The following is an 11,710-nucleotide window of genomic DNA, read 5'->3' as shown; positions in this document are numbered from 1 at the left end:
CTGTATTTAACCAGGTAGGCTAGTTGAGAACACCTTTATTTAACCAGGTAGGCTAGTTGAGAACACCTTTATTTAACCAGGTAGGCTAGTTGAGAACACCTGTATTTAACCAGGTAGGCTAGTTGAGAACACCTGTATATAACCAGGTAGGCTAGTTGAGAACACCTGTATATAACCAGGTAGGCTAGTTGAGAACACCTGTATTTAACCAGGCAGGCTAGTTGAGAACACCTGTATTTAACCAGGCAGGCTAGTTGAGAACACCTGTATATAACCAGGTAGGCTAGTTGAGAACACCTGTATATAACCAGGTAGGCTAGTTGAGAACACCTGTATTTAACCAGGTAGGCTAGTTGAGAACACCTGTATTTAACCAGGCAGGCTAGTTGAGAACACCTGTATTTAACCAGGTAGGCTAGTTGAGAACAAGTTATAATTTACCACTGCGACCTGGCCAAGATTAAGCAAAGCAGTGCAACACAAACAACAACACAGAGTTACACATGGAATAAACAAACATACAGTCAATAATACAATAGAAAAAGTATATATACAGTGTGTGCAAATGACGTAGGATAACGGAGGTAAGGCAATAAATAGGCCATAGTGGCAAAATAATTACAATATAGCAATTAAACACTGGAGTGATAGATGTGCAGAAGATGAGTGTACAAGTAGAGATACTGGGGTGCAAAGGAGCAAAATAAATCAAATAGATAACAGTATGGGGATGAGGTAATTGGATGGGCTAATTACAGATGGGCTATGTACAGATACAGTGATCTATGAGCTGCTCTGACAGCTGGTGCTTAAAGCTAGTGAGGGAGATATGAGTCTCCAGCTTCAGTGATATTTGCAGTTCGTTCCAGTCATTGGCACCAGAGAACTGGAAGTAAAGGCGGCCGAAGGAGGAATTGGCTTTGGCGGTGACCAGTGAAATATACCTGCTGGAGTGCGTGCTATGGGTGGGTGCTGCTATAGTGACCAGTGAGCTGAGATAAGGCGAGGCTTTACCTAGCAAAGACTTATAGATGACCTGGAGCCAGTGGGTTTGGCGATGAATATGTAGCGAGGGCCAGCCAACGAGAGCATACAGGTCGCAATGGTGGTATATGGGGCTTTGGTGACAAAATGGATGGCACTGTGATAGACTGCATCAAATTTGCTGAGTAGAGTGTTGGAGGCTATTTTGTAAATGACATTGCCGAAGTCAAGGATCGGTAGGATAGTCAGTTTTACGAGGGTATGTTTGGCAGCATGAGTGAAGGATGCTTTGTTTTGCGAAATAGGAAGCTGATTTAATTTTGGATTGGAGATGCTTAATGTGAGTCTGGAAGGAGAGTTTACAGTCTAACCAGACACCTAGGTATTTGTAGTTGTCCACATATTCATATTCATCAAGGCTATCTGACTGGTATTATCTCATAGAACCTCAGACCTTATTTTTCTTTGTTTATCCCAAAACCCTATTCCCCGTTGATTTTCAAACACAGGAATGGCTGAACAGGTAGCCTAGTGGTTAGAGAGTTGGGCCAGTTATCAAAAGGTTGCTAGATTGAATCCCCGAGCTGAGAAGGTAAAAATCTGTTGTTCTGCCCCTGAACAAGGCAGTTAACCCACTGTTCATAGGCTGTCATTGTAAATAAGAATTTGTTCTTAACTGACTTGCCTAGTAAAATTAAGGTTAAATAAAAACAAACTGAGATACACTACATTACCAAAAGTATGTGGACACCTTCTTGCTGAACATCTCATTCCAAAATCATGGGCACTAATATGGAGTTGGTCCCACCTTTGCTGCTATAACAGCCTCCACTCTTCTGGGAAGGCTTTCCACTAGATGTTGGAACATTGCTGCTGGGACTTGCTTCCATTCAGCCACAACAGCATTAGTGATTAGGCCTGGCTTGCAGTCTGTGTTCCAATTCATCCAAAAGGTGTTCGCTCGATGGGGTTGAGGTCAGGGCTCTGTGCAGGCCAGTCAAGTTCTTCGACACCGATCTCGACAAAACATTTCTGTACGGACCTCGCTTTGTGCACAGACTGCCAGATGATGAATCATGATCCAATGATGGCGAGCTTTACACCACTCCGGCCGACACTTGGCATTACGCATAGTGATCTAGGTTTGTGTGCGGCTGCTTGACCATGGAAACCCATTTCATGAAGCCCCTTACGAACAGTTATTGTCTTGACATTGCTTCCAAAGGCAATTTGGAACTCAGTAGTGAGTGTTGCAACCAAGGACACATGATTTGCACAAGCTACTGTAAGCTTGTGTGGCCTACCACTCCACGGCTGAGCCGTTGTCGCTCCTAGTTGTTTCCACTTCACCATAACAGCATTTACAGTTGATCAGGGTAGCTCTAGCAGGGCAGTAATTTGATGAACTGACTTGTTGGAAAGGTGGTTTCCTATGACAGTGCTACACGTTGAAAGTCACTGAGCTCTACTGCCAATGTTTGGCTATGGAGATTGCATGGCTGTGAGCTCGTTTTATACACCTGTCAGCAACGGGTATGGCTGGAATAGCCGAATCCACTAATTTGAAGAGGTGTCCACATACTTTTGTATATATAGTGTAACTTTTCCCCCTGGTTTAAGACTACAAACTGGCCAAATTCCTGAAGTATCTCTTTTTCAGGACAGCGGACCACCCCATAAATGAAGAAGGGGCGGAGAGAGAGTGGTGGTGTTGATTTTCACTGCCGGAGCACGTGACTTCAATGGCTCCGCTGCGAAAGCTCTTCTCAACTTCTCCACTCACTGAAATCCGTTCACCGCCTCTCATCGACGAATTGCCGGAGGGTAGTTTGGCTCGACACCGGTTGTTATCCACTGCTAAATGTTTTTCACTCAGAAAACCTCGGAGTATCAAAACAATTATACTAGGCGCAACTTCCACCAACCACGGAACCAGGAGGAGAAGGCAACAGGTCCAAGGTATTTGTTGTGACACTTGTTATTTTAGGTGGCTTACCTTGTCAACATTTGGACAGTGTGCGGTCCAGGTCAAAATGAACATAAACCGACAGGCAACTGTCACGAACAATTGAACTCCTTCAGCCCAACGACAACCGTATTTTCAGTTGCGTCTTACATTGCCAGTTTATTTCGTGCAAGAACGTTATAAGATTTCTATGTCATGCATGTCAGGTTCGGCGGGATGTGAGATTTCGTTATGAATCTCGTGATTGACCCTGGTTACACTATCAACACGTCGGCGGGCTTCTCTACTTAGATAGCAAAATAGTTCTTTATCATTTTTGCCGTATTATTTTCGCATGAATGAAATGGACCACGCAATAAAATCTAAACGTAAAAAAGCGAGAAGTAGTGATTTGGCTAACCGCATTTTGACAGGCTGACAGTTGACTCGATATTTACATCGCCAATCCTTGTAGCAAGGTCACCCAGTTTGTAAACTTGTCACTGTGTTTACCATGTTATGAGTGTTGCTCAGATTGCTAAACAACTATAGTTGTTTCTGTTGCACACAATTCTTGCTTCATTGCGAGCCAAGACAATGGAATATGGATGTTAATCAATCTCAGAGGAGCAGCTGACAAATAAAATGTCATAATACCTATGACACATGATTATTAACATTACACCAGGCAGTACATGTTGCCACAATCTCCATTTTGCTGATTTGGTCTTTTTTTCAATTTCTTGCAAATATATTGTGTTAAGTCATTTAAAAAACCCTTTCTTATTTAGCTCTGGAATAGGTATCCTAATCACTCTTAAGATATTTTATGGTGCATGATTGATTTATCAAATAATGCATTCATATGGATTCTTCCATTACTGTGTCTAAGACTGGCTATGTAATGTGCGCAACAAACTACTGTGTTTTTGTTGTGAAAAAGGTATGTGCCCTTTTCTACACAGAACCTGTGACATTCAGTGCAAGATGCATTGGAGGCTTAGTTGCCGAGTGGGGAAATTTGGTGTGTCTGAGGATTTTCCCACCCTGTCACCTCTCCTCATGGTGTGAATCACAGATGCATGTTGTACCGTAGCCATAGCTGGATATGCCCTAGTCAGTTCTAACCTAACCAAGCAGTACGTTCACAGCTGTTATGACTATCACTATTGAACTTTTTATTTATTTAACTAGGCAAGTTAAATTCTTACTTACAATGACTGCCTACCCTGGCCAAACCCTAACCCGGACTACACTTGGCTGATTGTGCGCCACCCTATGGGACTCCCAATCACAGCCGGGTGTGATACAGTGTGTAATTGAACCAGGGTCTGTAGTGACGCCTCTAGCACTGAGATGCAGTTCCTTAGACTGCTGCGCCACTCAGGAGCCCCACTATAGTGGGCTAATCCTGAAAGGTACTGTAACATTAACTGGCTTTTGTTCCTTCAGGTCTGTTGAAAATGATGCAATTGTAGACGTTTTGTCCTCAACTCATGATGGGCCCGTGTGAGGGATTTAACCTACACACTGGTCTGGTACCCTGTGTCCGTCAACGATCCAATCATACTTGGGTTCGCCTTTCTTCCCTCAAGGGAAACAGGATCTGAGATGTGGTCACCGCGTTATGAGTTTGTTGAACTGATAGGCTACAGTATGCCATAAGGACACACATGAGAGCGGAGCCAGCCAGCCCAACTTCAGCCTTGCAGGCACATCCAATCAACGTGTTCATCAGCTTCTCTTGTGGCAGATACTGTCTATGCTAGTGCAGACATGTTCTTTTTGGTTGGTTGTCTATTCTAGGTTTGAGGGTTAGACTGTACAGTGTGTTTTAGAATAGCAGAACTCTATAGCCAAGGACAGTATTTTGCATGCAGATATAATTAGAGGCAGAAGAGTGAACTGCTTTTTCTCAAGTCCAGAGTGTTTTTGAGCGACTTGTCTTCTACGGAAAGTTGGTTTCCTTCTTGTGTGAGCGATGCCAGTTAGACTTAGAAGTCTCACACGACTTGGTTTCACATGGCGGTAAATGTGTCATCACAATGGAGGCGATGGCTCACTCACTTTGCCTCCTCTCCACACATCTTAAGTCGGACAGGACCCCCCCCCCCCCCCCCCCTTCCTCTTCAAAATGATAGTCAAGTGTGACACTGGAAAGGAAAATATTCTTTGACTTTGTTCTGAAAAACATGATAGTGACTCAAGCTCCTGGCAATTTATTTTTCACATCGGCTGACTTTTTCTCTGTTTTCTTGTAACCTTTGGAACAAATTGTTTTTGCCAGATGAAGTGAGATGGGTTATTGGAGGATGGTGGGAGAGTGTTCCCATTTGGAGACCTTTACTGCAGGACATGAGATGTGTATCCCACAGAGCTGCTGATTTGTATTTGGAAATGCCCAGTGTTATTCCTAATACTGGCCTTTTACTATCTGTAGATTCTTGTTGAAGGTAAAGAGATGTTGTTTAAGGAGTTAAAATGACACTGTAGCTAAATAGTCTGTCTGCCAAACTCACCCATGTCTAACAAGATCTGGGGAGCAAGACTCCTAGCAATGTGGTGTCGTTCAGGAATAGGCAGAGATGTTTGCACCACTGATTGTAGTGAAAGAGCATACTTCTAAATTTGGTTTAGAGATTATACCAAAAAGGAAATCTCAACACATTTGAAGTTCGCTTAGCAGAGGCCTATAGTGGTGAGTAGCCTTACCACAGCCCTGTCTGTCCCTTGTGTTCAGTTTAACCGGTGTTTGCCTGCTTCGCAAGGCTGAGACTGTGCAGGAGAAACTCATCAGGTTGTGACAGATGAGATGGGTCCCCCACAATGGCAGGTTACCCCAGAGATGTCACAAGGCCCTCGCTAAATGGTAAATACCTCAACCAGGTCGACCCACTCGCTCGCCGAGACGTCAGAGTTGTGTGGGTTTTATTTCAGTAGCGAAAAGCTCAGATCTGAGTGAAACCACAGTTTCGAGAGCTGAGGCTTCGGATCCCTGTTATGAAAAAAAGACGTCAGACATTTGGGGTTTGTTATAATGAGCAGTAGTGTGGTGTCAGTCTTCTGGCTCTCTTTAGTTGTTTTTCATAAAGACATATTGGTTTCTGTGTTGAGAGAAAGTTGTTTTTTTGCTATTGCCACTCTTGCTGAATGAGTAGAAATAAATTGCAATGTTATAGTCGTTTTGGCTGAGGTGCTTGCTGACATAGCCGCTGCTTTTGGGAATGGGGTGAGTGTGGGAAAGACTGAGAGGAGGAGGGTGGGAGCCGCTAGCAGGGGTGAAGAGTGGATTGGGGAAGTAAAGCCCCTGTGATGTAGGGATATGGGAGCTCGAGTCAGCCAGGCTGATGGGGGTTTGACAGGCCAGCTCACACATACTGATTCTGTCTCTACAGTCCCACTGTCTGTTTTCCTACTCTCATAGTCCTCCCTGTGCATGATGAAAGGGTTAAGTCACCCACCCCCCCTTTATATTGACTCCTTTTATTTCTCACTTTATGGCTTTGATGGTATTAAATAATCATTACATGTCAGTGTGCACAGCTCTCCCGTGTTCATGAGGGAGAGAGCGCAATTAGGTTTGAGTAGTAGAATAACTCCACTTCATTTAAGTCTTAGTGGCAGGGCACCTCACCTCAAGTTACAATTCTAATATACAGTTGAAGTCGGAAGTTTGAGTCATTAACTCAAAAGTTGGTCAATAACAAAAGTTTCTCAATACTTTGTTATATACCCTTTGTTGGCAATGACCGAGGTCAAACGTTTTCTGTAAGTCTTCACAAGGTTTTCTCACTGTTGCTGGTATTTTGGTTCATTCCTCCTTGCAGATCTCCTCTAGAACAGTGATGTTTTGGGGCTGTTGCTGGGCAACACGGACTTTCAACTCCCTCCAAAGATTTTCTATGGGCTTGAGATCTGGAGATGGGCTAGGCCACTCCAGGACCTTGAAATGCTTCTTACGAAACCACTACTTCGTTGATCGGGCGGTGTGTTTGGGATCATTGTCATGCTGAAAGACCCAGCCACGTTTCATCTTCAATACCCTTGCTGATGGAAGGAGGTTTTCACTCAATCTCACGATACATGGCCCCATTCATTCTTTCCTTTACACGGATCAGTTGTTCTGGTCCCTTTGTAGAAAAACAGCCCCAAAGCATGATGTTTCCACACCCATGCTTCACAGTAGGTATGGTGTTCTTTGGATGCAACTCGGCATTCTTTGTCCTCCAAACACGACGAGTTGAGTTTTTACCAAAAAGTTATATTTTGGTTTCATCTGACCATATGACATTCTCCCAATCTTCTTCTGGATCATCCAAATGCTCTCTAGCAAACTTCAGATGGGCCTGGACATGTACTGGCTTAAGCAGGACACGTCTGGCACTGCAGGATTTGAGTCCCTGGCGGCGTAGTGTGTTACTGATGGTAGGCTTTGTTACTTTGGTCCCAGCTCTCTGCAGGTCATTCACTAGGTCCCCCTGTGTGGTTCTGGGATTTTTGCTCACCGTTGTGATCATTTTGACCCCACGGGGTGAGATCTTGCGTGGAGCCCCAGATCGAGGGAGATTATCAGTGGTCTTGTATGTCTTCCATTTCCTAGTAATCGCTCCCACAGTCGATTTCTTCAAGCCAAGCTGCTTACCTATTGCAGATTCTGTCTTCCCAGCCTGGTGCAGGTCTACAATTTTGTTTCTGGTGTCCTTTGACAGCTCTTTGCTCTTGGCCATAGGGGAGTTTGGAGTGTGACTGTTTGAGGTTGTGGACAGGTGTCTTTTATACTGATAACAAGTTCAAACAGGTGCCATTAATACGGGTAACGAGTGGACAGAGGAGCCTCTTAAAAGAAGTTACAGGTCTGTGAGAGCCATAAATCTTGCTTGTTTGTAGGTGACCAAATACTTATTTTCCACCATAATTTGCAAATTAATTAATAAAAAATCCTACAATGTGATTTTCTGGATTTTGTTTCTTCTCAGTTTGTCTGTCATAGTTGAAGTGTACCTATGATGAAAATTACAGGCTTCATCTTTTTAAGTGGGAGAACTTGCATAATTGGTGGCTGACTAAATACTTTTTTGCCCCACTGTATCTATATCCACAGTAAAACGAGTCCCTATATCGACAACCTAAAAGGCTGCTCAGCAAGGAAGAAGCCACTGCTCCAAATCTGCCTTTAAAAGAGCCAGACTACAGTTTGCAACTGCACATAGGGACAAAGATCGTACTTCCTGCATAAATGTCATCTGGTCTGATGAAACAAAAATAGAACTGTTTGGCCATAATGACCATAGTTATGTTTGGAGGAAAAAGGGGATGCTTGCAAGCTGAATAACACCATCCCAACCGTGAAGCACAGGGGTGGCAGCATCATGTTTTGGGGGTGCTTTGCTGTAGGAGGGACTGGTGCACTTCACAAAATAGATGGCAACATGAGGAAGGGACATTATGTGGATATATTGAAGCAACATCTCAAGACATCAGTCAGGAAGTTAAAGCTTGGTTGCAAATGGGTCTTCCAAATGGACAATGACCCCAAGCATACTTCCAATGTTCTGGCAAAATGGCTTAAGGACAACAAAGTCAATGTATTGGAGTGGCCATCACAAAGCCCTGACCTCAATCATGGTATAAAATGTGTGGGCAGAACTGAAAATGCGTGTGCGAGCAAGGAGTTCTACAAACCTGACTCAGTTACACCAGCTCTGTCAGGAGGAACTTATTGTGGAAGGCTATCTGAAATGTTTGACCCAAGTTAAACAATGTATAGACAATGCTACCAAATACTAATTGAGTGTCTGTAATCTTCTGACCCACTGGGAATGTGATGAAACAAATAAAAGCTGAAGTAAATAATTCTCTACTATTATTATGGCATTTCACATTTCTTAAAATAAAGTGGTGATCCTAAATTTTGACTAGGGATTAAATGTCAGGAATTGTGAGAAACTGAGTTTAAATGTATTTGGCTAAGGTGTCTGTAAACTTCTGACTTCAACTGTACCTAAATCTCAGATTTGGAACAATAGCCTTGGTCTCTAAGTTATCTGAGAAATGCAAGGAGGCTGCTGTGAGACCTTAATATAATCGGCTATTGTATAATCTAATCTGGAAAAAACAGCCTAGAATGGATAATCGGTTATATTTGAATTCACCAGTTTACTATTCCTGAAGATTTAGGTCTGTTTTCTTTTAAAATGAGGCTAAGCTTAAGACCGATCACTAAGCTGTGATTGAAAAGACTATTGATTTAGACATTGCGATTATGATCAGAATTAGCCTACATAGCATTGTTTTCTGATCTCTGTGAGAAAGACAAAGCTATAGTTTAACATGAACTTTGTCTATCAATCCATTTGAAGACTGTTTTATAGAAGGTGGTTGAATACTTAAGCTACTATGAATTGTGTTATGGTGTTCATACTGTCTATTGTGGTACATTTCACATTGGTCTGGCATTCTACCATGTACACACTGTCGGCCAAATCTTTTTTACCACATGAGACCTATTGCGTTTCACAATTTGTGTGGGGATATTGTGGCAGTGGCATACAATTCCATGACATTTTTCCACATCCATTTTGTAACTTGGATTTCATCGACTCTATTGCCCAGTCGGACAGTCTCTCAGCTTGTCGGCTGACATTTCTAGTGAAAGAGCTCTTTTGTCGTTAGTTAATCACCCCCCTCTCCATAAAACAATGGTATCAATTTCTTTTTCTGAGTACATCCACACTGCTGTAAAAAGCCAGGCTCATTCTCCTCCCAGCCTGTCCAGGCAGGCAGTGAAACCTCTTCATTACCAGTGGCAGCCCACCCATACTCAATAGGCACACTGCGGGAACTCTGTCAGACTTTCAGCTAACTGTTGAGATTTGTAAATGTAGAATCCACAAGGTGCAATTGTGAAATTTGGTAGCGCATTGGTAGTTTTCATCTCGTCAGTCACTCGCTAGGTTTCAATTCAATTGGCGACAGATTTTCACCTGAATAGTCTAGAATCCTCAAAGTAAAATATGCAAATTGTCACTATTTGGGTTTCCACCAGACAGACTTGTTGCAGATAAATCATTGCGTAACGACATGGTGCACATAATGTCATTCTTTGGTACATTGGCTTTGGATTTTTATTTGGTACATAAACTTTCCATTGCATTTTGAACTCTACCCAAATGTTTGTCACAAACATTTGCACTCTCGCCAAAATAGTTGCAAATACAGTGCGATAAGAGCAAGAATATTTGTCATGTCAGTCAAGCATCGATCATAATGTCGTCAGAATAAGACTAGGGCTGTCCCTGACCAACCCAACAAATATTGGTAGACCGAGTCGTTTGTTCATTAAACTTATATTTCTCCATATCCTACATCCTATGTGTTTTAATCAAAACAACTATATGCATTGAGTTCGTCTTATACTTTAAGCACACTGTTTGATGAAATAAATAAGACCCATGGAGTCCGACCAGCAATTGATTTGATTGGGTCGAGCTTAGACTTGCTGCGCTGTTAAAAAAAAAGAAAAATGACAGCGAGTGACTGACTAGCACCCGTTGTCTGTCACTCCTCCTTGCTGTAGCGACCATCACAGAACATCAACAGGGTTTATCGTGATGTCCGTGTTGCTGAAGCTGTAACGTGATTACAGCCATTTCAGACTGAAACGTTCTGTTTACCGAAGTCCTGGATTTGTTTAGGAAAAACATTGCCTCAAACCTTGCTCTCTCTGTGACACATGTATGCATCACATGAACTTGACCAATAGCATATCAAAATCGCATCAATAAATAGGTTAAAACAAACTGAACACCGTAACACACGCGACAGCAAAATGGGTGCAGAGGACGTGACAAACTAGAAGCGGGAATTGTTTACTGGTTGCTCGAGAGTTAGGGGAAGTCAGATGAATGGAATACATTTGACTAGTTGTAAAAAAAAATTGTTAAGGAACAAGCACAGCGTGGGACCCTTTGCCCCAGTCAGAGGTCCTGAGCACTCTGTAGCAGGTTTTCATCAAGGATCTCTCTCTGTTCATCTTTGCCTCAATCCTGACTAGTCTCCCAGTCCTTGCTGCTGAAAAACATCTTCACAGCATGATGCTGCCACCACCATGTTTTACCGTAGGGATGGTGCCAGGTTTGTTCCAGACCTTTTAGAGCAATGTAAACAACACTAAATCAATTATAAGTGTACAAAAAAATTGTGAATCCTATATTACAGCAAAGACTAAAAACAGTCGCATTAATTTGTGAATGCAGTTTCCAAAATGAAATGGTTTACTTATTGTTTACGCTAACACGGAACCCAAACCGGCTGCGCGTGTGCGCCATTGCATAAATCAATTTTGTCCCCCTACATCAAAAGCGATCACGACACACAGGTTAAAATATCAAAACAAACTCTGAACCAATGACATTAATTTGGGGACAGGTCGAAAAGCATTAAACATGTATGGCAATTTAGGTAGTTAGCTTGCTTTTGATAGCTAATTTGTCCTTGGATATAAACATTGAGTTGTTATTTTACCTGAAATGCACAAGGTCCTCTACTCCGACAATGAATCCACACATAACGGCCAACCAAATCATTTCTAGTCATCTCTCCTCCTTCCAGGCTTTTTCATCTTTGAACATATGGTGATTGGCATCTACACTTTCATAGTATTACCACAACAACCGGCAAAACATTTAGTCTTTCAATCACCCACGTGGGTATAACCAATGAGGAGATGGCACGTGGGTACCAGCTTCTATAAACCAATGAGAAGATGGGAGAGGCAGATAC

General features: G+C 42.6%; 1 protein-coding gene across 3 annotated transcripts in view; it reads left to right on the top strand.

The window, feature by feature from the left end:
* The first annotated feature begins 2,688 nt into the window (after nt 1-2,688).
* LOC109875680 (retinoic acid receptor alpha) overlaps nt 2,689-11,710 on the top strand; it is a 273,460-nt gene continuing 264,438 nt past the window's right edge. For 2 of the 3 annotated variants that reach the window (XM_031804751.1, XM_031804750.1), the window contains exon 1: nt 2,706-2,943. The gene's annotated coding sequence lies outside the window, so the exon portion shown is untranslated. Of the gene's footprint in view, nt 2,944-11,710 lie in introns of all 3 variants that reach the window. The other variant, XM_031804752.1, reaches the window with a different exon arrangement.

Source organism: Oncorhynchus kisutch, linkage group LG25 (genome assembly GCF_002021735.2).
Source record: "Oncorhynchus kisutch isolate 150728-3 linkage group LG25, Okis_V2, whole genome shotgun sequence".
Lineage (NCBI taxonomy): Eukaryota > Metazoa > Chordata > Actinopteri > Salmoniformes > Salmonidae > Oncorhynchus > Oncorhynchus kisutch.
This window is presented reverse-complemented; position numbering and strand designations above follow the sequence as displayed.